Source organism: Balaenoptera acutorostrata, chromosome 1 (genome assembly GCF_949987535.1).
Source record: "Balaenoptera acutorostrata chromosome 1, mBalAcu1.1, whole genome shotgun sequence".
NCBI lineage: Eukaryota > Metazoa > Chordata > Mammalia > Artiodactyla > Balaenopteridae > Balaenoptera > Balaenoptera acutorostrata.
The window spans coordinates 95,642,108-95,664,167 of NC_080064.1; the positions used below are offsets into that span (position 1 = coordinate 95,642,108).

Consider the following 22,060-nt stretch of genomic DNA (forward strand, 5'->3'; position numbering starts at 1 on the left):
TGTAAGTGTCTCATCTCTCAGGTGTGTGAGAGTGAAAAAGGTTGAGAACTACTGGAAAATGATGTGAAAGTATAACACTAACTTCTGCAACAAACAAACCCCCAAATTTCTGTGTTTTAACATGCTGAAAGTTTATTTTTGTTCACATAATAATCCAACGAGTGTTCCTGGTCAGCAGGCAACCTTCCCCTACATAATGATTCAGGGACCCTGTATCCATACATTCTGTGGCTTCCCCATCCCCTAAGGCCTCAAGGACCTCTGTATTCAGTTGGTGGATGGGAAAAAGCAAACACACATGGAGGATAGCAGTTATAAAGTTTTTATGGGCCAGGCCTGGAGATGATAAATATCACTTCTACACACATACATGCAGTCACATGGCCACATCGAACTGCCACGGAGGCTGGGAAATGCCACATAGATGTGTGCCCAAAAGAAGAAACAGGTTTGGTGAATAGCATGACAGTGTCTGTCACAAATAAGGCTTTTCATGAAATCCACAGTATTTTAAAACTCCATTTATATGGTAGATTCCTTAAAAGCAGGAGCAGGAATTGTGTTATTGCTAGAACCTACACCAAATCTTTGTGTTTCAACCATGCCTGACTTCCTTGTTATGACTGGTAGGTGACTCACCATAAATCTAACTGCTGAGGAACCTAACGAAAAATAATTCATCCTAATGACAATATAACCAGGAAGAAAAAAAGAGGACTCAAGAGCAGGTCTCCCACACACAGAGGTAGGAGGTCCCACAATAGCATAACGTGCTGACTTGTTCCTTCGTCTCTACTGTAGGGACACCTGCTGAGCCCAGAGAGGGCACAGACTACAAGAGAGGGGGAAAGCGGAGAGCACTGAGAAGGGCAGTATCCTTCCACTTCTGCCCACAATACAGTGTGGCTCTGCTGCCCTGAGGGATTCCGATGGCCCGGCTGGGCCTCCAAGGCTTCACTGGTGGTATCCCTCAGCCTTTCCTGACAGGGACCACAGAGGCACCTAGGGAACAATGGAAGAAGAGCCTAGAGCATCTTCTGGAGCATCAGCTGATCCTGAGCACACTCACAAGCAAGCTCACAGGTGACACTGATTATACCAGGTGGAGCAGGTAAGGAGCGAGATGACAGACAGACATAGAAAACCGTGTAATCAACTACAAGAATGGCCATGAATTCTTCCCCATGTTTTGGTAATCAACAAACAGTCTGAGAATTATCTTTCTAAAATCACATGCTAAAGCGACAAGACTACTAAACTAAAATATTCAATAATCTGAACGAGATTAGCCTAGACGATTTTTAAATGCTTAATAGGGAACAACTATCACTTTCAAATTCTCCACATGATCGAGGGAAATAGAATTAAGTACAGGGAACATCTATAAACTTATGTCATTATCTTCCCCTGCAACCATGAAGTTTATCTTCAAAAAATAATAAATCATCATTAGATTTGCTCTTAATAGATCTGCTCAAAGACTGTGACACAATTACATGGAACAGAAAGCTATCAATTCATTTGCATGTGATTTTGATATATTTGCATAAGATTTCAAAGACCTATAACATATTCTTTATTGATTTTCAGGGTTTGTTTCAATACCACCCTTTGAAGCAGAGTAATATTTTGTTACTTGCAAAATGACATGTGCTGTTAAAAAGAATACCAGATATGGACTACTTTGGGTGTTACCACTGGTGAACATGGGGAACAGCAAAAAATGTTTTTCACAGTTCTTATCCTAAATTCCTATATTAGAATATTTTTTCTTTTCCAGAAAAAAAAAAAAGCCTAGAAAAAATCTTAACTTCTGATCTTTGACACCACAAATCATTATTCTTGAGGGAATTAAAATCTGGTAGGGCAGACATAATATTAAGCAGTAATTACAAATGTATATTCATTTATCAACACAGCAATACAATTTCACAAAGAATCAGGGAGATGAGCACAGACCTTATGTTAATTAATACACACAGCTACTTAAAAGCAAGCCCAATTCATGATAATTTGGATTTCCAAATAAAGAATCAAAACTAAATTTTTGTTGACTAGCCAAGAAATAATGTAACAAATGAGAAGGCAAGCAATCATAAGAGACAGAACTGGAGAACTCTTTATTACACCAAACCCAGGTCTCCTGACTAATTCCAAGATTTTCTTTTTCTATTACATAAAGAGAAGCAATACTGTTACTGTTTCCAAGTTCCCCTTTATGTTAAAGGAAAACCACACTCGCTACAACATATACTCATTTGGTTCTAGTTTTACCGCCCCCCCCCAAAAAAAACGGCATGTAGAAAATATGAACTATACAAAGATGATATGAACATCGTCTACACTGACAGCCCTCATTTTAAAACAATCATCTTTTCTTCATAAGCCATCTAGAGCCAAAATATTAGGTTAAACCACACAAACTGCAATTTTTGTCAAATATTAGCAATTTCATATGGTTCAGGCTATATATAATATAGTTCAAGATGGGTTATGAATTATGGCTACTGGGTATTACTGAGCAATCAGTAGTAACCATTTTATGCATTTTATGTTTTCACCACTCACGTATTTGGTTCCTCAGAGAAGTTAAATGTATAACTTTGATCTCAAATTGACGCAAATACAAACTGTAGTGGAAAGAGGTTTCTCTAAGAGGGAAGTTTATAGCAATACAAGCCTACCTCAAGAAACAAGAACAATCTCAAATAAACAATCTAACCTTACACCTAAAGGAACTAGAGAAAGAAGAACAAACAAAACCCAAAGTTAGCAGAAGGAAAGAAATCATAAAGATCAGAGCAGAAATAAATGAAACAGAAACAGAAAACAATAGCAAAGGTCAATAACACTAAAAGCCAGTTCTTTGAGAAGATAAACAAAATTGATAAACCTTTAGCCAGACTCATCAAGAAAAATAGGGAGAGGACTCAAATCAATAAAATTAGAAATGAAAAAGAAGTTGCAACAGACACTGCAGAAATATAAAGCATCCTAAGAGACTACTACAAGCAACTCTATGCCAATAAAATGGACAACCTGGAAGAAATGGACAAATTCTTAAAAAGGTATAACCTTCCAAGACTGAACCAGGAAGAAATAGAAAATATGAACAGACCAATCACAAGTAATGAAATTGAAACTGTGATTAAAAATCTTCCAACAAACAAAAGGTAGCTGCTGCTGTTAATTTTTAAATAAGCATATATATATGTGTGTGTAACTGAATCACTTTGCTGTACAATTGAAACTAACACATCTTTAATTAACTATACTTCAATTAAAAAAAAAAAACTAAAAAAAAAAAATCATCTATATTTTGAACCTAATGGGTTGAACCTGCAGGAGGGGTATTGGAAGGCCTCTGCCAGGGATTCGTGTTGGCCATAACATGTTCATTTTGAAGGTGTAGCTTGGGTTGTAATGGTTTTTAGGAAGGCACCTGGGGACTTCCCTGGTAGCACAGTGGTTAAGAATCCACCTGCCAATGCAGGGGGCACAGGTTCGAGCCCTGGTCTGGGAAGATCCCACATGCCGCAGAGCAACTAAGCCCGTGCGCCACAACTATTGAGCCGGTGTGCCACAACTACTGAAGCCCACACGCCTAGAGCCCGTGCTCCGCAACAAGAGAAGTCACCTCAATGAGAAGCCCGCGCACCGCTACGAAGAGCAGCCCCCATTCGCTGCAACTAAAGAAAGCCCGTGCACAGCAATGAAGACCCAATGCAGCCAAAAATAAATAAATTAATTTTTTAAAAAAAGAAAGAAAAAAATAAGTCATAATAAGATAGAAGAATTATAACAATATACTATAATAAAAATTATGTGAATGTGGGGAAAAAAAGAAAGAGAGGTTTCATTTTAGGATAGAGGAACAATATGTAAACATACAAAAAGAACTGCCTCTGTCCAATTAATTATGTTTAAACATACATTTCATCAATAACATTTTTCTAGCACACATTCACATGTCAGGCATTATAGTAAAGACCTTACATACAACATTATCTGTTTTAATCTTCTCAGAAACTGTACAAAGTAGATAAATTGGTTTTCTTGGTTAATTAGCTGATATTGCTGAAATCCTGCTTGCCTTCATGTTTTAATCACCCTATATGCCTATATTCACTTAGATCAAATTTGTAAAGTTAATAAACTTTCACTGATATAAATATATGCACTAAAGAGAAGCTATATATGAAGGTAAAGATTGCCTTGTTATTATTAAATTGCTAATGTGTTACTTTTATTCTTTTCTCACACACCCCCAAAAAAGCCCATCTCCTTTGGCATGTAATAATAAATTAGCATCATCCCTGTTGTTTTACTATTCTTATTAGAAATCCTAAATAATAATCCCTAAACTAGGGATTTTGAATTTTGCTGAATCCTTTAAAAGTTAGTAACATATTTTGCATCATAATGAATAGTTAAGGTTTAGGAATGGGAGAAGATATTAAGTGTAGAAGAGATTATATTTCAGTACTTTTTCAACTGCTGTTTCATTGCTGTAAACCTTCTTGCAGGTATTTTGTGGGTTTTTTTGTGTTTTTTTTTGGCACATCTGGGCATTGGCATTTTTTTTTTCTGCAACAAAACTAAAATCTTTTTTTTTTTTTTTTTTTTTAATTTTTTTATTTTATTATTTATTTATTTTTGGCTGTGTTGGGTCTTCGTTTCTGTGCGAGGGCTTTGTCTAGTTGTGGCAAGTGGGGGCCACTCTTCATCGCGGTGCGCGTGCCTCTCACTATCGCGGCCTCTCCTGTTGCGGAGCACAGGCTCCAGACGCGCAGGCTCAGTAATTGTGGCTCACGGGCCCAGTTGCTCCGCGGCATGTGGGATCTTCCCAGACCAGGGCTCGAACCCGTGTCCCCTGCATTGGCAGGCAGATTCTCAACCACTGCGCCACCAGGGAAGCCCTAAAATCTTTTTTCATGAAATATTCAAAATGAATGCAGAAGGAAAGGGGGGAAATTATTGACTGACTGTGCCTGATTCTCATCTCAGAAAAAGTGTTTACCAAACACTATGCTGCACTTCCTAAAGGCGGAATGAAGAATGCTTTCCAGATTCCTTTTAGATCAGCTGGTACTAGAGACAGAAAGAATGTCAAATAAGATTGTATGGATTACATGGGAAATTTTTCATGGAAAAGAAAAGGATATAACTATTACATTATATTATTGACAAGACTCAAAGTAGGAATAGGTTTTATGTATTTAACAAATGATGTGTAATAACACAGGAAGACAAAGGGTTATCCTGAACAAACTACAAGCACACTGGCCCTATAATGAAGAAGATATGCTTATAAAATTTTATGACTTTTTGTTTGTTTGTTTTTGGTTTTGGTTGGTTGGTTTTGGCTGCACCGCACGGCATGTGGAACTTCCCCAACCAGGGATTGAACCCATGCCCCCTGCAGTGGAAGCATGGAGTGTTAACCACTGGATAACCAAGGAAGTCCAAAATTTTATGACTTAAATTTTGGTAATTCTTGTCAATGTAGTAACTCACTCTTAATATAACAACAATAAAATTTAAATTAAAGGGGGGAAATCCACCCAGTTATAAGAAAATCCCCTTGTTTCCATTTCTTTGCTACTAAGGGGATAAGGCTAAAACATGATCTTCATTTTGAGATTGACATTTGGTACCACTGACATATAAGTTCTTCCTAAGAACTATTCTATTCTCCTCTAATCTAGTCCTCAAAATTATTGCTTTTGAAATTTTAATATATTCCTTAAAACCAAAACCTAAGAAAAATTTAAATATAATACCATGCAAGGAAAAATAAAAACAGTGAAACCTCTCAATCAGAATATCCTGGAATTGTGAGTCATACGTAATAATATTTGGGTCAACTCTCCATGGAAATAAAATCCCATGGGCAGGAATATGACATCTAACTCTCTAATTGTTCTTGAAATTATAGGATTCTTTCACGCAGGGCTGTATCAGAACGCTGACATTTTTGACAAGGTCAGAATGGCTTAAATACTTTCTAGATAATATTTTTTGAGCCAGGTAAAAATCTTAGAACTCAAGTGCCCATGACTCTCTCAAGAATTCTTGAGTTTCCTGACAAAAAAACATGTTTTACCAATCAATCTATTTGTCTACAACAGTATATTCACTGTACTGAAACTCTACATAAAAATGTATTGAATAATTCCAGATGGTTGTTTCAGAGCTTGGTACATAACAGTAGTCCTAAAATACTTGCAAGTTGTTTACCATTATTGGACTTAAGTTGTTTGATTCTAACAAAAACATTTACTGAGCCCCTCCTTTAGTGAATGCAGTCAAGGCTTTTAAAAATGCCCTTGATTACAGAAAACTCAAGCCTGACTCTAAACTCAAAAAAAGAACAGTAGTTTTAGTCCAACAAAAACCCATCAGAAATGATCATCACCTTTGGTAGGTTATCAGAAAATTAAACACAAAACAAAATATGTATAAAACCGAAGAAAACATTTTTCTTTAAGAGACAACAACCAAATACATTGATTCAATCCTGGTTCAAAGAAACCAGCTATAAAAGATATTTTAGGGACAACTGTTGAAATCTGAGTATAGTCCAGATATAGCAAGAGATATGGTCTAGTGGTATTAGGGAAGTATTATTCATATTATGTGCAATAAAGATTATTATGGCTACATAGGAAATAGCCTTATTTGGGAAGCTATAAAGCTTGAAGTATTTAGGAGACAAATGCATGATGCTTACCTATAATTTTCTTTGAAATGGTTCAGGAAAAATAGGAAATTATGTTTATATAATAATACTAGAAAAAGCAAATATGGTCAAATGTTAACAACTTTTCAAAAGTGGATATATGAATGGTCACTGTAGTGGTCTTTCTATTGACACATTTCTGTATGTATGATTATTTCTATAATATATATTTTTTTAATTCATGGGCTTATTCTGTTTTTTTCCAAATTCTACCAGGCACAAAGGTTTAAGGCCAATTCAAAAGCTCACTTTTTTAATTAATTGGGTTTTTTCCCTGACTTCAGGACAGCTGAGAGATAAATACAATCCTCAAACTAGCTGGTATGATGATAGTGTCCCTTCCTCAAAAGAGCTTCTAATCTCTTTCAATTTTCAATGTTTTAATCTTTAACTGCTCTGTTTTATATGTGTCGTCATGGTAAGATGTCTCAAATTATTCTTAAACGTGAGCAGGTTATAAACAAAAAGGAAGGAATTGAGGATATTATGCTTATTTCATTTAAAGAAGAAAAGACAGAGAAGCATGAAAACAATCTTCATGTATTTGAAGGATTTTTCTACAGATTCACGTATTTGAAGGATTTTTCTACAAAACATTTATAAATTAATTCTATGCTGCTCCAGGATCAATGACTAGAAAATTTAGGTAGACTATGATTTATCATTAGTGATGATTTTCTAAATAGTTCATTATCTGCAACTGGAATTGTTGCTTCTTAGGGAATTTCTGTGCCTTCACTTGGAACTTTCCAAATGCTGTACAGGGGAGTAAAACTATGGGCCCAAAACAGTATAGGAAAAAGGATATATGTGTTTGATTGCTTACTTATCTACCTAAATATCTATTTACTTATGAAGGTCTTAGGGGCAGTCTACTGACCAAAATCCAAGTTACAAGAAACGTGAAAAACCCTTAGAGATTTTTTTGGAAAACAAATGCTAATTAATATCATCTCCCTTTTATCATACTTTGTAGTAGTTTCACTATAATGCTCTGAAATTTTCAACTACTAGCTCCCTAAGAAATTGTACGTTATCATCTGGCAGTAATAAATAAACATTCTTCTGCTGTTTCCTCCCCAAAACTGAATAGGCTATTAGAAAAACATCAGCAGGGATTTTGCTAAAGCAATGTTAAACCTCATAGACATAAGGAGCAGACACAGAGTTAATTCTAACCTGAATCTGGCCTTCTATGCAACTTTTCTTTTTATTACTTTACCCAATCCAATGCCAATGCTATCAATAACATCAAAACTTGACCTAGACAAACCAATAAAAATGGTGCACTATATCCTCCCAAATCATAATACAACCATTCTAAGGTGATCAGTGTCTAAGTTGAATTATGAGTAGGCAGCTACTTTAAAAAGACAACTTCAAGAGTAGAAATTACCTATAAGGTACCTGTTCACTCAGAAGCAGCAAGCATGATCCTATACCCTTTACATAGAAACATAAGAAGAAAGTAGCAAGATAAAGCCTTCCTAGGGTCACGAAGCACATTTAGTATGAAACTGACTGTGTGCACACATGCACACAGTTCCGGGGGAATACTCCAGAAGATTTAAATGCCATTCATTCATTCTAACCTGATGATTTTTGACTGTTCTACGCACTGGCTTGTCCCGACACTATTAGTCCTCAAACACTATGCTGATTCAGCAGGACTTTTCACACACAGAGGGCACTAGAACGGGCACTGAGGCAAACCAGAGAAAGGCCCCTAATCCATTAATATTTCTCCAATGCAGTCCTCCAAAGACACAGGTGCTTTAGGTGGAAAACAAGTGACTCAGATACTAAACTATCCAGAGGAAGCTTGTGTGGCCGGACTCCACACAGCTGCAGTGACTGCCAAGCATTGTTCCCTATTGTTTTCTGGGGTCCATCATGCTCCTGAGGCGCACTTCCTCCGCTAACCCTGTGCAGATGACAGCGTTCATCCTGCTCCACCCACACGCTCCACTCACTGAGCATGGAAAGCAAATGCCAGCACTCCTTTATTTCTACAGATGTGCATAAGCCATTAAAAAAAACAGGGAGAAATAAAGATGGAAAGTGACATTCTCCTTTTCTAGAGGATCCTGTTGAGAAGAAATACGCAGGCTCAATAGTTGAGGACTAAAGGCCAAGGGTTTTGCATCACTGCTGCTTGTACAGACAAGTAAATTGGCTATTATGATATCATGCACTGGGGTTAACCAATTCTCCTTGTGGAATTCTCAACTGTCATACTCACAATAACAATTTGTTGAAAGCAAATTAGACTCAATGAACTCCATATGTAACTTGGAAAAACTGTACCCGACCTTTAAACCAATGTGACAGGGTTAAGGATCCCAGAACACAGCTGAGATGGGATATGGCTCAACAGCTAAGCTAGGAATAAGAATGTGAATACTACTCAGCATGTATTTGCCACAGCCTTGGAAATGCAGACACCTTTCCTAGAAAGCTTCCTATTACAAAAAAAAAAAAAAAAAGTTCAATATTTAAAAGAAATCATGAAACCAAAAAAAGGTTTTTAAGTGTTCTACCAGAGACTAAGCCTCCCCTAGATAATCAGCAAGTGCAAAAAAAATCAAAAGTGAAATACAGGGAAAATTTAGAATGGTCAAATATAGTAAAAAAAAAAAAAAAAAAAAAAAAACCTTTGAAAAATAAGACAGACAAAATACCTACTGGGTTGCAAAATATATCTACAGAAAGTTAGTTAGAAATGCCATTAGAATTCTTTTGCATTAAACCCACACACATACAGTAAGTTACACCTGCACCTGCTCCATTATTTCCCCCTTGCAGTGAACTCTACTTCCCCTCCAGTCATCCAGGAGCAGCTCAGGAGTCAATGTTCTCTCTTCTCTATCCTTACCCTTTCATGGGTCACATCACTTCCTAAACACCACAAAGCTCTCAAACTCTGGGCCCATCTTGCCGTCGCTCTAGTAAAGGTCTGCATACTTTTCAACCACACTGCTTGGGTCTCACATCTGCTCTTCCAACCGCTGCCATTACAACCATCCAGTACTGCCTCCCCCCTCAACTGACGGAGTGCTTGGCTCAAGTGCACAGTGGGTCATCTCTTGTCTCTCTGCTAAAACCACTCACTGGCCCTTCATCAGAATCAATTCAGACCCTTCAAGACTCAAGAGCCCTCCCACCCTGGCCCCAGTCTCTGCGGGACCTCGAGATGCAGTTCACCCCAGTTGCATCTTAACTCATGCTAGGATGACTCTCTGCAGAATCCCAAACACTCCAGACGGATTCCCCATTCCATATCTTCCTACTTCACAGCCCCTCAATCTAGAAGATACTTCCCCACTTCTGCTTGGAAGCAGTGCAGTAAAATCATTAAGACTGTGGACTCTGAAGTTAGACACTGACTCAGATCCATGCTCCATCACCTACAAGCTATGATTTTTTCTTATATTTCTGAGCCTCAGTTTCTTTGGCCATAAAATGGAGATAAATACCAACATCATAGGGTTCCTGTGAGGATGGAGTACAATGGTGATAAAAGGACATGGCATTGGTAAGTGCCTAATAAATAAGAGTCAGCAGCAGTGCCCCTTCCTATTTTTTTTGCCCAGATGAAGCATGAGGATAAACTCTAAGGCGCCTCCCTTAACCACACTGAGGATGAGCTGATCCCTTTCCGTGACTTCCTCCACAGCATCTTTTGTCAATTACTGCATTTAGCATGTCACATTGTCATAATTTATTTAATTACTTATATAATCTGCAGTGTGGGGGCATTCCTTAAAAAGGATTAAAAGCATGCCAAATACATGCTGATTAGTACACACGGTCTTATTCCTTTACCTTGCTACTTTGGTTTAAAAGCCTCTTCCAAAAAGCTTAAATTATGAGGATGATTATAATTTTTGTGACTTTCTGTTTGAATTTTTTTAAAAAAAGCTTAAATTACATATAAACAACATTAACTAAAGGTATAATGAGGCTCAGGTATGTCATCATGTGATAGAAATTGCAATGTCTAGCTATACAGTACTTAAGAAAATACATGCAAGTTAAAAATCATGAATTATGTTTATGCATACAGTTATAAGCATAAGGTTCATTAAATAAGTTACTACAGACAACATGTTTGTAGATACATATACTATATCTTGGTATATCTATTAACCCATATCTGTGTGCATATTTACATGTATATTAGGAATCTAATAGAGAGAACTTAAAAAAAAAAAAAAACCTACCCCAAAGATTCAGGCTTAGTTTCAGGAGGAACCCTGGAGACAGCAAAGAGAAGGTGAGTTTCAATTCTCAAACTAGATTTCCATTTCTGGAAATAACATTCTTATAACAATACGAAGTGAGGATGTAAAATCAAAGCAATATTTTTTTATCATGCTTTTATCTCTTTATAACGTCTTTATCTCTCCAAAGCATATGTACAGTTAAGTCTTCATAACTCTCAAAATTTTAAAGGAATGTCAGTATTATTGAAAATAAAGTAGACCTTGGCAAAAAAAAAAAAAAAAATCCTAAGCTTAGGTGTTTTCAGAGAGGATTACACAACTAAGAACTATCAAAGCAAAACATTACTTTATGAAATACTATGTGTACATATTCATTTACCAATAAGTGGCATTTTAGAATTAGGAGGGATTTTAGATTTGACAAAACGTCAAGTTAAAGGACCATCCCAAAGGGTTCTGCTGGAAGAGGTGGGACCAGAATCTAGTTAAAATGTGATTTATAAGTTATGTAAAACTCAGTGTGAATAAGTAGGCAGTAGTACTGGCATCCTTCTCCCAGTGGGTCTCCAGTACTTCAAAGAGGTTCTTCGTTCCACCCTAATATGGCTTTTGTAACCAAGCAGGACCCTATGGGGCTTTCCCAGGACAGACCCCTCCCCCATATCCTCTGCTTTAGCCCCTCTCTGAAGTACCTAGATAATATAACAGTAACTGATGCACATTTCCTGAGTTGTTTTACAGATGCAAAAAACCCCACCAAATGGAAGACATTAACTACTTGATGACCATGAGCATGTAGCCTCCAAGCCTACTGGGGCCTAATGAGCGATAATGTCAACCTCTCTCACACGTCCCTGTTACCTCACCATCAACCAGTCAGAGAATTGTGCACAAACCCTGGTACTCCCCTCCCTCACCTTGCCTTTAAAAATGCTTTCCTGAAACCCACCAAGGAGTTCCTGGTGTTCTGAGCACTAGCTGCCTGGACTCCTCCCTTGGTGCCCTGCAATAAACACTGCACTTTCCTTCACCACAACCTGGTGTCAGTAGATTGGCTTTATTGAAGGCAGGTGAGCAGACCCAAGTTTGGTTTGGTAACAACTTCCTCCAGTGGTTCATCATTTTACTCTGTTTATTTCCTTAATGGCACTTATCACTGGGTGTACTTATGTTATTTATTTATGTTTTACTTGTTTTGTTTCCTGAACTCAAACAGCATCTTGAGGGAAGGGGACCACCTGTCCGCAGTGGTTAAGCAGCACTGGCCATGAAACCATACTCCTTCCGATGGGACTCGAACCCTCAGTCTCTGACTTAGGACAGGACTCGAACCCAGGTGTGCCTCAGCTGGGACTCAAACCCACAATCTTCCAACTGAAACTGAAACCACACAACTCAGATGGGACTTGAACCCATGTGCCAGGACTGGAACCCAGCCAGAACCCAGATTGGGACTTGAACCCACGGTCTTTTCACCGAGATCACACACCTGGTCTCAGGATTTAATGAAGTTCAGGTTCTTTACGTCTCAAAGAATTCAGTGACAGACAAAGTGATAGGTAAGAAGTGGATTTATTTAGAGAGATACACATTCCATAGACAGAATGTGGTCCCTCTCAAAAGGCGAGAACAGCCTTGGGAGATACACACTCCACAGACAGAGCATGGCCATCTCAGAAGGCGAGAGGCCCCAAAATATGGTGTGGTTAGTTTTTATGGGCTGGGTAATTTCATAAGCTAATGAGTGGAAGGATTATTCCAACTATTTGGGGAAGGGGCGGAGATTTCCAGGAATTGGGTCACCGCCCACTTTTTGGCCTTTTGGTTGGCTTCAGATATGTCATGGCACTGGTGGGTGTGTCATTTAGATGCTAATGTATTACAATGAGCATATAACGAGGCTCAAGGTCCACTGGAAATCGAATCTTCCACCATCTTGGACCTAGTTGGTTCTAACGAGTTTTTGTCATGTCCTATGACTATGTCATTCTTTTAAAGGTTGTGCCCTGCCCCTTCCCTCCTGTTTCAAAACCACACAGCTTGTCTCAGGACTTAATGAAGCTCAGGTTCTTTGTGCCTTGGCACAGGAGGAATCAGGCGAGAGACAAAGTGATAGGCAAGAAGTAGATTTATTAATACCCTTTGTAAAGAGGCTGCAGGAAAACGGGGCATGAGAAGATGATCATGTCCCAGGTCTCAGGTGAACCCCTGGGACAGGCACCAAGTGAGGGTCCTTGGCTTCGCACAGGAAAGAAATCATGAGTGAGCCATAGTAAAGTGAAAGCAGAGATACACATTCCATAGGCAGAATGCGGTCTGTCTCAGGAGGCGAGGGCCCTGAGGTGTGGCAGTTTTTATGGGCTGGGTAATTTCATAGGCTAATGAGTGGGAGGATTATTCCAACTATTTTGGGGAAGGGGTGGGGATTTCCAGGAATTGGCCTACCACCCAGTTTTTGGCCTTTTATGGGCAGCCTTGGAAATATCTTGGCACCTGCGGGTGTGTCATGTAGCTCATGTATTACAATGAGTGTATAATGAGGCCCCATCCTCCGCCATCTTGGGCTGAGTAGGTTCTAACCAGTTTTTGTTGTGTCCTCAGTGGCTGTGTCATTCTTTTAGTGGTTGTGCCCTGCCCCCTTCCCTCCTGTCTTAGGCACATGCCCAGCAGAGGAAGCATGCAACCATTTGCAGAATGAAGGAAATGATGGGTGAATTGCTCAGGAGAAGTTACCACTGACTGAGCCTCTGCCAGACACCGTGCCAACTGCTTTACCACAGAACGTGATTCACACTCCTCACTACAATCCTGTGAGGTAGGGACCGTCACTGGGGCCATCGTACAGATCAAAACACGGAGGCTCTGAGAAGCTGAGCAACCTCCCTCCCACACAGGGAGCTATGGGCGGGGAAGGTGAAACCCAGGTTTACTTGATCTCAAAGTCTCAGGAGCGGAGGAAGAGAGCCTGTTTAATGTGCCAAGGCCACACATCTGCAGGACAGGGAAGGAGGACGAAGGTCCAGCTAGAACGAAGGGAATGGGCAGGAACAAGTCAGCAGAGTCAGTCCAGGAGGGTTCAGTACATCCAAGAACCAACTAAAGCCCAAGCTCTGGATACAGTGGTGTGTGTGTATGTGATCTTTAAGTCACTGGAGATGAGGGGGTGAGGGATAGGGAGAGGAAGGGTATCCAGGCAAAGCAAACAGTATTAATAAATATTAATCTGGAGAATGACGACAACTTAGATAATTTGGTGGGACGGAAACAAGGAGGGTAATGGAGCTAGGAAAGCAAGACAAGGAGACTGATGATGAATAACCTTGTGTGGCTTGTGAAAGGGTTTGGATTTTATTCTGTTATAAGCAACAGAGATCCGCTATCGAGTTTTAAACCTCTGAGCAACATGATCAGCTTTGCATTTTTGCAATATTACTCCGAAAATGAGTTTGCAGTGATTCAAACCTGAAGGCAGATTTGGGAGACTAGTTCAATAATCCTTGTGATGGGGGCCTTAACTGTTTACTTTCTGGCAGAGTGAACAAAGGAGTAGCTTTACCCAAATAGAAATGGGTTTGAAGAGGAAAAAAAAAAAAGTATTCCAGTTTTTTTTTTGTTTTTTTTGTTTTTTTTTAGTAGTCCAGTTTTATACACAGTGAGTTTGATGTGATCATGGGATATCTAAATTGCTACTCACATACACATTTGAGAAATCCTAGATTAATTAAAAGTTTAACTGTTTTCCTCACTTCAGGACTTTTCAGTGCCTTCACCATGCTATATCCCATATGTAGAGGGAGGATGTAACATGCAGTGTTTACCAAACTTATTTGAACAAGAATATTTTCCCCAGACTATTAACATTTCTCAGGACAATGGGGTTGCTTGGGAAATGCTGTTCTAGAAGTTTTCATCTGTATTAAAAATTAAAGAACAGTGAAGTTTTTTTTGAACTGTCTCAAAAGCAGTTAGAAAGCAGACCAAAAAATGAGCCTGAATAATGACTAAGGTGTAAAGAATGAGCCTTGCATGGCTCAGCTTCTTAACGTCGTAAGAATGGGGAAATCCGCCTAGTATTAAGGACCCCTGTGAAATAAACTATCAAAGAGAGTGAAATAGATGTAGAGATTGCTTAAAAAGTCAGCTCTGTCCAAAAGCAAAGGAGAAGATTACTGCTAATGACACAGAAATTGTCTTAACAGCCAACTAGACATACACATTAGGGACGGCTAGAAGCTGTTTCCTCTGTCTCAGCTTAAATAGACACAAATGAGGCCCTGGAACAAGCTTTCTTTGTTCAGGAAGGAATCCCTGGAGAACTCTCCCTTAGTTATGTAAATATAGGCAAGCCACCTACTGCTCAGGAGGGGAAAGTAAAGGAGGCCTTTGTGGGTGGACAGAGGTTGACTCTTCACAGTATCCCTGCTAGGCTGTCTGCTGGAGGCTGAAAGTTGGCTGATTTGCAGGGCAAGTCCAGGGCCGCCTTGAAGGAAAGACCAGATATCCCGAATGCTGCTCTGAGAATGAAAGTTGGTACCCCTGTGGGGGCTGCCTAAGGAGGCCCTGGCCCTAGATCACTGGCAGGAAAGGATATCAGGAGCTCCTAGACAGAATTCACTGCACAGCTAGAGAAATTTGGCCTGGCCAGGCTCAATGCTGAGGCTAAAATGCTGTGGGGAAGGCGGGAAGCAGGCTTGGGTAGTGTGGGGCTAAGCGGGGCACGCCAGCATCAGAGCTGTCAAAGGCACCAAGCAGAGCCCGTCTTCACTAGCACCAGGCTAGTGGGCCATCGACTGGAGGTCGAGCTTCTAGTGGTGCTTCGAAGCAAGACTGATTAGGGCCCAAATGACCGCAAAAGCCCCAGAGACTCCTGAATAATTTAGGATGGGAAATACTTTCAGAGAGAAATGTCAAACTTCTAATAAGAGTAGGAGATCAAACAAATAATTATAAAAAGAGAGATTATATTTAAATACCAAAATGATTCATGCTGGGTACATAGGGATATGAGAAAAAATGTTTCTAATTGTTGATCAACGTGCATGCAGTAGCCAATAAGGATCTTTCAAACCATGCCACGGTGAGGACCCTGAGGCCACCCATGCCCAAGAAAAGCTCAGGAGCCTTTGGTTGGGAGGGTTTTCTTGTAACCAGGAAAGCCAGGTAGATTGCCAAGAGATACACAGGTAGTAGGAAATCATTACAGATTTTCAAGTATCTAGTTTCATTGTGTCGGGATGCAATGAAATGCGCTTTAGAGGGTGCACTTCCCAACACACACACACAGGACTGGAAGCGGGGAACGAGAATATGGAGATTATCCAGTCATCCAGGTATGAGTGCTGAGGAGCTGGCCTGGGGTATTAGTACACACTGGGCAGGAAGAGGTCCTTGTACCCTTCTTTCTACATATACCCTGAGGTATACAATTCAGGCTGGGAAGGGTGAAAAAGTGGAAACACACAAACTTATAGGACACATCCTGAGCAAATACTCTCATAAGACATGATAAGGCATTACAGATGGGACAGAAACTGAAGAAGAAATGAAGCCCTATTCATTTCCAGGTGAAGGATTTAGCAGCCTCTTTAAGTCTTTTTTACCCTGAAGTTTTAAGGTAATCTTCAAATCATTCTGTAGGGTCCAAATATATATACTCAGCTGGGGGCCTCAGGAAGAAGTGAGTTCTCATCTGCAGAGGCATGCATGCCCATTTTTTTGACCCTGTAGATCACAGACAAACATGGGAAGGATGACTGATGACTCAGAGTCCCTTCCAAATCTGAAGAGTATCTATGATACTCCTTGGGTCAAAGGTAAGGAAGAGAAAGCATTTACCACGAAGCTCGGATGGTCCTTCTATGTAATTATTTACATGCTGCAAAACAGAGATGTTCTAGGACTCTGCATATCTCCTCTTCTGTATATGACAGAAGATGGAGACACTACAGAATGGTCTCCAAGTTGTGTGGAACGTTGGTAACAGAAGAAAGGTTAACCTATCTACACAACTGAAATCATGTGACGGACAAAACCAGGTGAATCACTTAAATTTCTCTCACTGCTGGTTGGAAGAACTAAGGAAAACTGGCCTGAGGAAGAAGAAAAGGAAGACTGTCTTGGCTCATGTCACAGAAAAATCCACAGATACATATATTTGGCTTTGGACACAGCATGAGTCCAGCCTCACATGATACCACTAGGGTCCTCCTCAGCTCTGCTCTCACTGAACTGGGTCTGTTTTGAAACTCCATGTGGTTCCCAGATGGCCGTAGCCCCTCCAAGCCTCGTATCCACACACTTCCATGGCAGGTGGAGAGCAAAAACAAAACTGGCCCTGCCAATGTCTTAAACCATCATACAGGTCCTAACTGAGTGACCTGCCCCATCCCCGAACTCATCACTTTGGTCAAAGGGATGGGATATTATAATTGACTAAACCACTCAAACTACATGATTGGCAAAGGGAAAAGGGAAAAGGGTGCTTTCTCAAAGGAGATCCAATGTCACAGAAGGAGGGAGAAAGACAGCTGTGCAGGATAAAATAGATTAATGCTGTAGCACAGTAGAAAGAACAAAGTTTATTTCCCAAGCTTGCTCCTCCAATATCATTAGTTCTTGCATTCAATTCAAAATTCAACTCCTATGTTTACCACTGAACCTGAAACCCATTAACACCAGTAATTATAGTTGTAATAATAGTAACAATAAGAGTGAGAACAGCTAATATTTACCGAGTACTACATACTTTGGACCTGGATACTCTTTTTAAGCACTTTACATACATCATTTCATTTCTCACTTAACCTCAATTTATAGATGAGGAAACTGAAGCTCAAAGAGATTAAGTAGCTTGCGCAAGATCACATACCATAAGGAGTGCAAACTGCCATCCAACTCAGAAACCATGTTCTTAGCCAAAACACGACACTACCTCTTCTCAATTAATGTTCTTACCTGAATCCTTGGTCCACACCTAAGCCAATGCTCTGAATTCCTTTAGACAGTGCTTGCCCTGAACCTGAACACATAGAAACTACCCTACCGCTACTAATATCAGCTGGAACTACCTTCAGCCAGTTGTGATTCTCTTTGATTCAAGAAAACATATCACCTTACACTTGTCAGGTGCTTTACAACACTTGAAACAACAGACGTGACATCTGTGGGTAGCGGGAAGTAGGTCCTTATATCCACCTAGAGCTGCCAGGGGAAGGAACTGACTTCATCACTCATCTGCACAGCGGCAGCAGCCTGATTTCTGTTACTCACTAGAAATGTTCTCATTAAAGAAAAATCCCATGTGTTTCTGTACTGTAAGTGTGCCAACAGACAGCTCAGCAGGAAATGTTTCCAAACAACAAAAGTGTTAATCAGAAAATGACAATCTGAACAGAGGAACGGAAAATCCTTTACATGCAGCATGAAAATGAGCAAATTTACAGATCTTGTTGCAATGTAAAAAGAAATTAATAATTTCTAACATTCCTGGGGGGAAAGGATTTTTTTTTGATTACATTTCTCAAGCAGAGAGGTCAACTAATAAGATTTTACTTTTTGTTCTTGTTGTTACTAGAAAGCCAGAAAAGGATCCATCTTTTTGAAAAGTAAGAAAGTAATGATTTTTCAGAATCACACAAAAACATAAACCCAAAGGCAGAGAGAGGGGGTAAAGGCTCTTAAAAGGGCACCTAAGCTCCTCCCACCTCAGAGCAGGGAGAAGACTCAGCAGGCTGAGGCCAGGACTCCACCTCTGGCGGGAACCTTATTCAGTATAGTTGACCCTTCAACAACAGAGGGCGGGAAGGTGTTGGGGGCACAGATCCTCCCCACGGTCAAAAATCCATGTATAATTTAGTCGGCCCTCCGTATATACGGTTCCTCCGTATCCACAGTTCTGCCTCTGCAGATTCAACCAACCACAGATCGTGTAGTATTTATTGAAAAAATATCTGCTATAAGTGGACCCACACAGCTCAAACCCCCACTGTTCAAGGGCCAACTGTATTTAACCATCCTGAGAGTCAGAGTTAACCTCAAGGCCTCTCTCTGCTGACGCCTGAATGAGTTCAAGTTACTAAACTCATTCTCCATCCTTGCATGATTTTTAACCAAAGTAGAGAAAGTGTTCAGAACTATTCTAATTTTTGTTGACATATGAGTTTGAATTAAAATCAATACCCTATTTTCAGTGGGTAAAGAGCTCAATACTAGAAATTAAAGTTAACACTGAAAGGCAAAATTATCATAAGCCCTTCTAGAGCACCCAAAATGTGTTCTCTTCATTTACTCATTAGTGAAAAGGAAAATTATCATTCATTCGTGTTAACACACGCAGTCTCCTAAATATAACTCATGCAGTATCCTAAATCTTTCCTCTCTTTCTAAAGATAAAGTGTAATTAGATTCCAAGTGACAGATCACTTGTGCTTTTTAATTTCATATGTTCCTTTGGTTTTTCTCCTGTGAGTTCATCCTTTTCCCTGAGCAAGCATCCACACAGGAGTGAGATCCAAAACATAGGCAGCAGACAAGAAAAGCAGAGGGCTGGGAAGTCAGAAGCCCTGAGCACCAGATCCTGCTCCGTCCCCAAGTAAGGCGAACTTGAAGTCACCATTTAACCTCCCCACCTCGCAGTTTCCTCATCTGAAAACTGGGAACACTTGCTTCCTTCCTTCGCAAGACTATTATGAGAATCAAATGAGGTCAGTGATCTGCAACACTCTCCAAGCTTCAAAATGCTAAAAAAAACATTAGATACTGTTACTGCAATTAATATATTCCTAGGTGAAATGGTACCAAGTATACATGGATCCTAGATTTACTATTTGTATGAATTAAGGCAGACAGGGAGCACACAAAGATATTTTTCATTTTAAATTAATTGAAAAAATTTAATTATGCTTCAAGGAACAGAGAGAAACAAACTAACCTGTCTACATCCTGTTAAAATTGATATTCACAATACCAGAAATTACTTTGTCTCTAAATTAGCAACCCATTCACTTTTTTTTAACTTAAAAATGTTACACTGCATGAATTGTCCAAGATCCATCACTTACAATCTAGGATTTGTAAATGGGGACAGTACTAGAACCTACATGGTGGGATTGATATGAGAATTGAGTCAATACTTGCAAAGCACATAGGCCCATGCTGGTTCAGGGTACTGGCTATGGGAATGTTTGCTCTGTTGTACAGCAGTGGAGAACCAGTCAAATCTGGGGTCAAACTACTGCTCCAATCTGTACTAGATATGTGGATTTCAGACACAGGTTTGCTTATCTGTACAAGGAGGAAAATAATAATACTGGTACTTACACCTCATAGGGTTGTTATAAGGATTAAAAAATATATTTGAAGATTGTAAAGATATCTGCTACATCAAAAGGGTCCAGTATGGGCTTCCCTGGTGGCGCAGTGGTTGAGAATCTGCCTGCCAATGCAGGGGACATGGGTTCGAGCCCTGGTCTGGGAAGATCCCACATGCCACGGAGCAACTAGGCCTGTGAGCCACAGCTACTGAGCCTGCGTGCCTGGAGCCTGTGCTCTGCAACAAGAGAGGCCACGACAGTGAGAGGCCCACGCACTGCAATGAAGAGTGGTCCCCGCTCGCCACAACTAGAGAAAGCCCTCACACAGAAACGAAGACCCAACACAGCCAAAAATAAAAATTAATTAATTAATTAATTTTTTTAAAAAAAGGGTTCAATAAGTGGTGGCATTGGTGGTTTGGCTTAGAGTGATTATGTTTAATAGCAATAATACTGGTAAATTATGGAACAGCCCCTTAAATTCTTTAATTTTCAGTGGTTCACTTAGGTCAAATATAGTTCTGAAGAGATAGCTGCACAATCTTGGCAGTAGCAAAAATGTATGTAATTTTAAAGTGGTAAATATAGGATCAAGTTCTATCCGCAATCCCAGGTTTAATTCTGTTTCAGACTTACCACTGCCAAAATATTTTAAGAAGCCAGAACTATGATTACCCATGAGAAGCATACGGTTAATTCCTTTATATTCAACTTTCTATAACCTCAGCTCTCCTACAAAGCTTCCATTGTAAGAAGCTAGCATGCAATGTTATTCCACTAAAACAAAGCCATGCATTTCTAAACAATTTTTATGACTTCACAGTCTTTGTCAACACCATTTTGTACAAATTCGAACAAAAAAAAACAAAATGAAGAGCTTTTTGAAAAGCTTTAAAAAGTCAAGACTTTTCTTTCATTTTTTCATTTCCCCAAAAGAGAGGGAGGAAATAAAGGAAAATCAAAGAAGAGTTTTTTAAAAAAATAGGAGGAAAGGTCAAAGAACAGCAAAAGATATCTTTATAAGCTGTTAAGGCATCTTTCTGGGCCAACAGCTTAGAGGACTGTCCACTTCACCTGGGATTCTCTCTGACTGCTCTTTGTCTTCATGGCTTCACTTCATGGCCATAGACAACTGTGCCACCACTTCTTTACAAGGAGGCTTGGTTTTCAGTTCCTTGTAACTATCACATGTTATCCTCCATCACTTTTTTGGACCTCAAGACAACTAAATCACAGCTGGCCAGAGAAAGAGGAATCCTAAAAACCATATCCTTATACCCATTTCCTTTTGTACAGACTTCCAAGTGGGCAGGTGGTCTGACGATGGAGAAGACTGCTGAAGTCCAGATCACAAAGTGACCAAGAGCGAACCCACACCTTCTTTCTCCCTAGGCAGGTTGGCTTCCCCATACTTGCTGCATGTCAGCATCAAATTTTTTACATTTCTGTTTCAAGTTTGTGCTATTTATTCCCATTGCCAAGCAAACCAATCCATTGCTTGCTTTTTATTTTATAATCAAAATATTACACTTAGAGGGGTGGGATAGGGTGGGTGGGAGGGAGGCTCAAGAGGGAGGGGATATGGGGATATATGTATGCATATGGCTGATTTACTTTGTTGTATAACAGAAACTAACACAGCATTGTGCAGCAATTATACTCCAGTAAAGATGTATAACAAAAAATATTACATCTTAAAAATCAAATGAAGTGTCACTCTCAAACAGCCTTTTGATGAGATACTAGTACCTGAATTATCAGAGTAAGAGCAAACTTCTCAA

The 22,060-nt window shown here is 39.6% G+C and overlaps 1 protein-coding gene across 3 annotated transcripts in view; it reads right to left on the bottom strand.

Annotated features, from left to right (window-relative positions):
* VAV3 (vav guanine nucleotide exchange factor 3) overlaps window positions 1–22,060 on the bottom strand; it is a 389,640-nt gene that overhangs the window by 280,876 nt on the left and 86,704 nt on the right. The window lies entirely within an intron of this gene.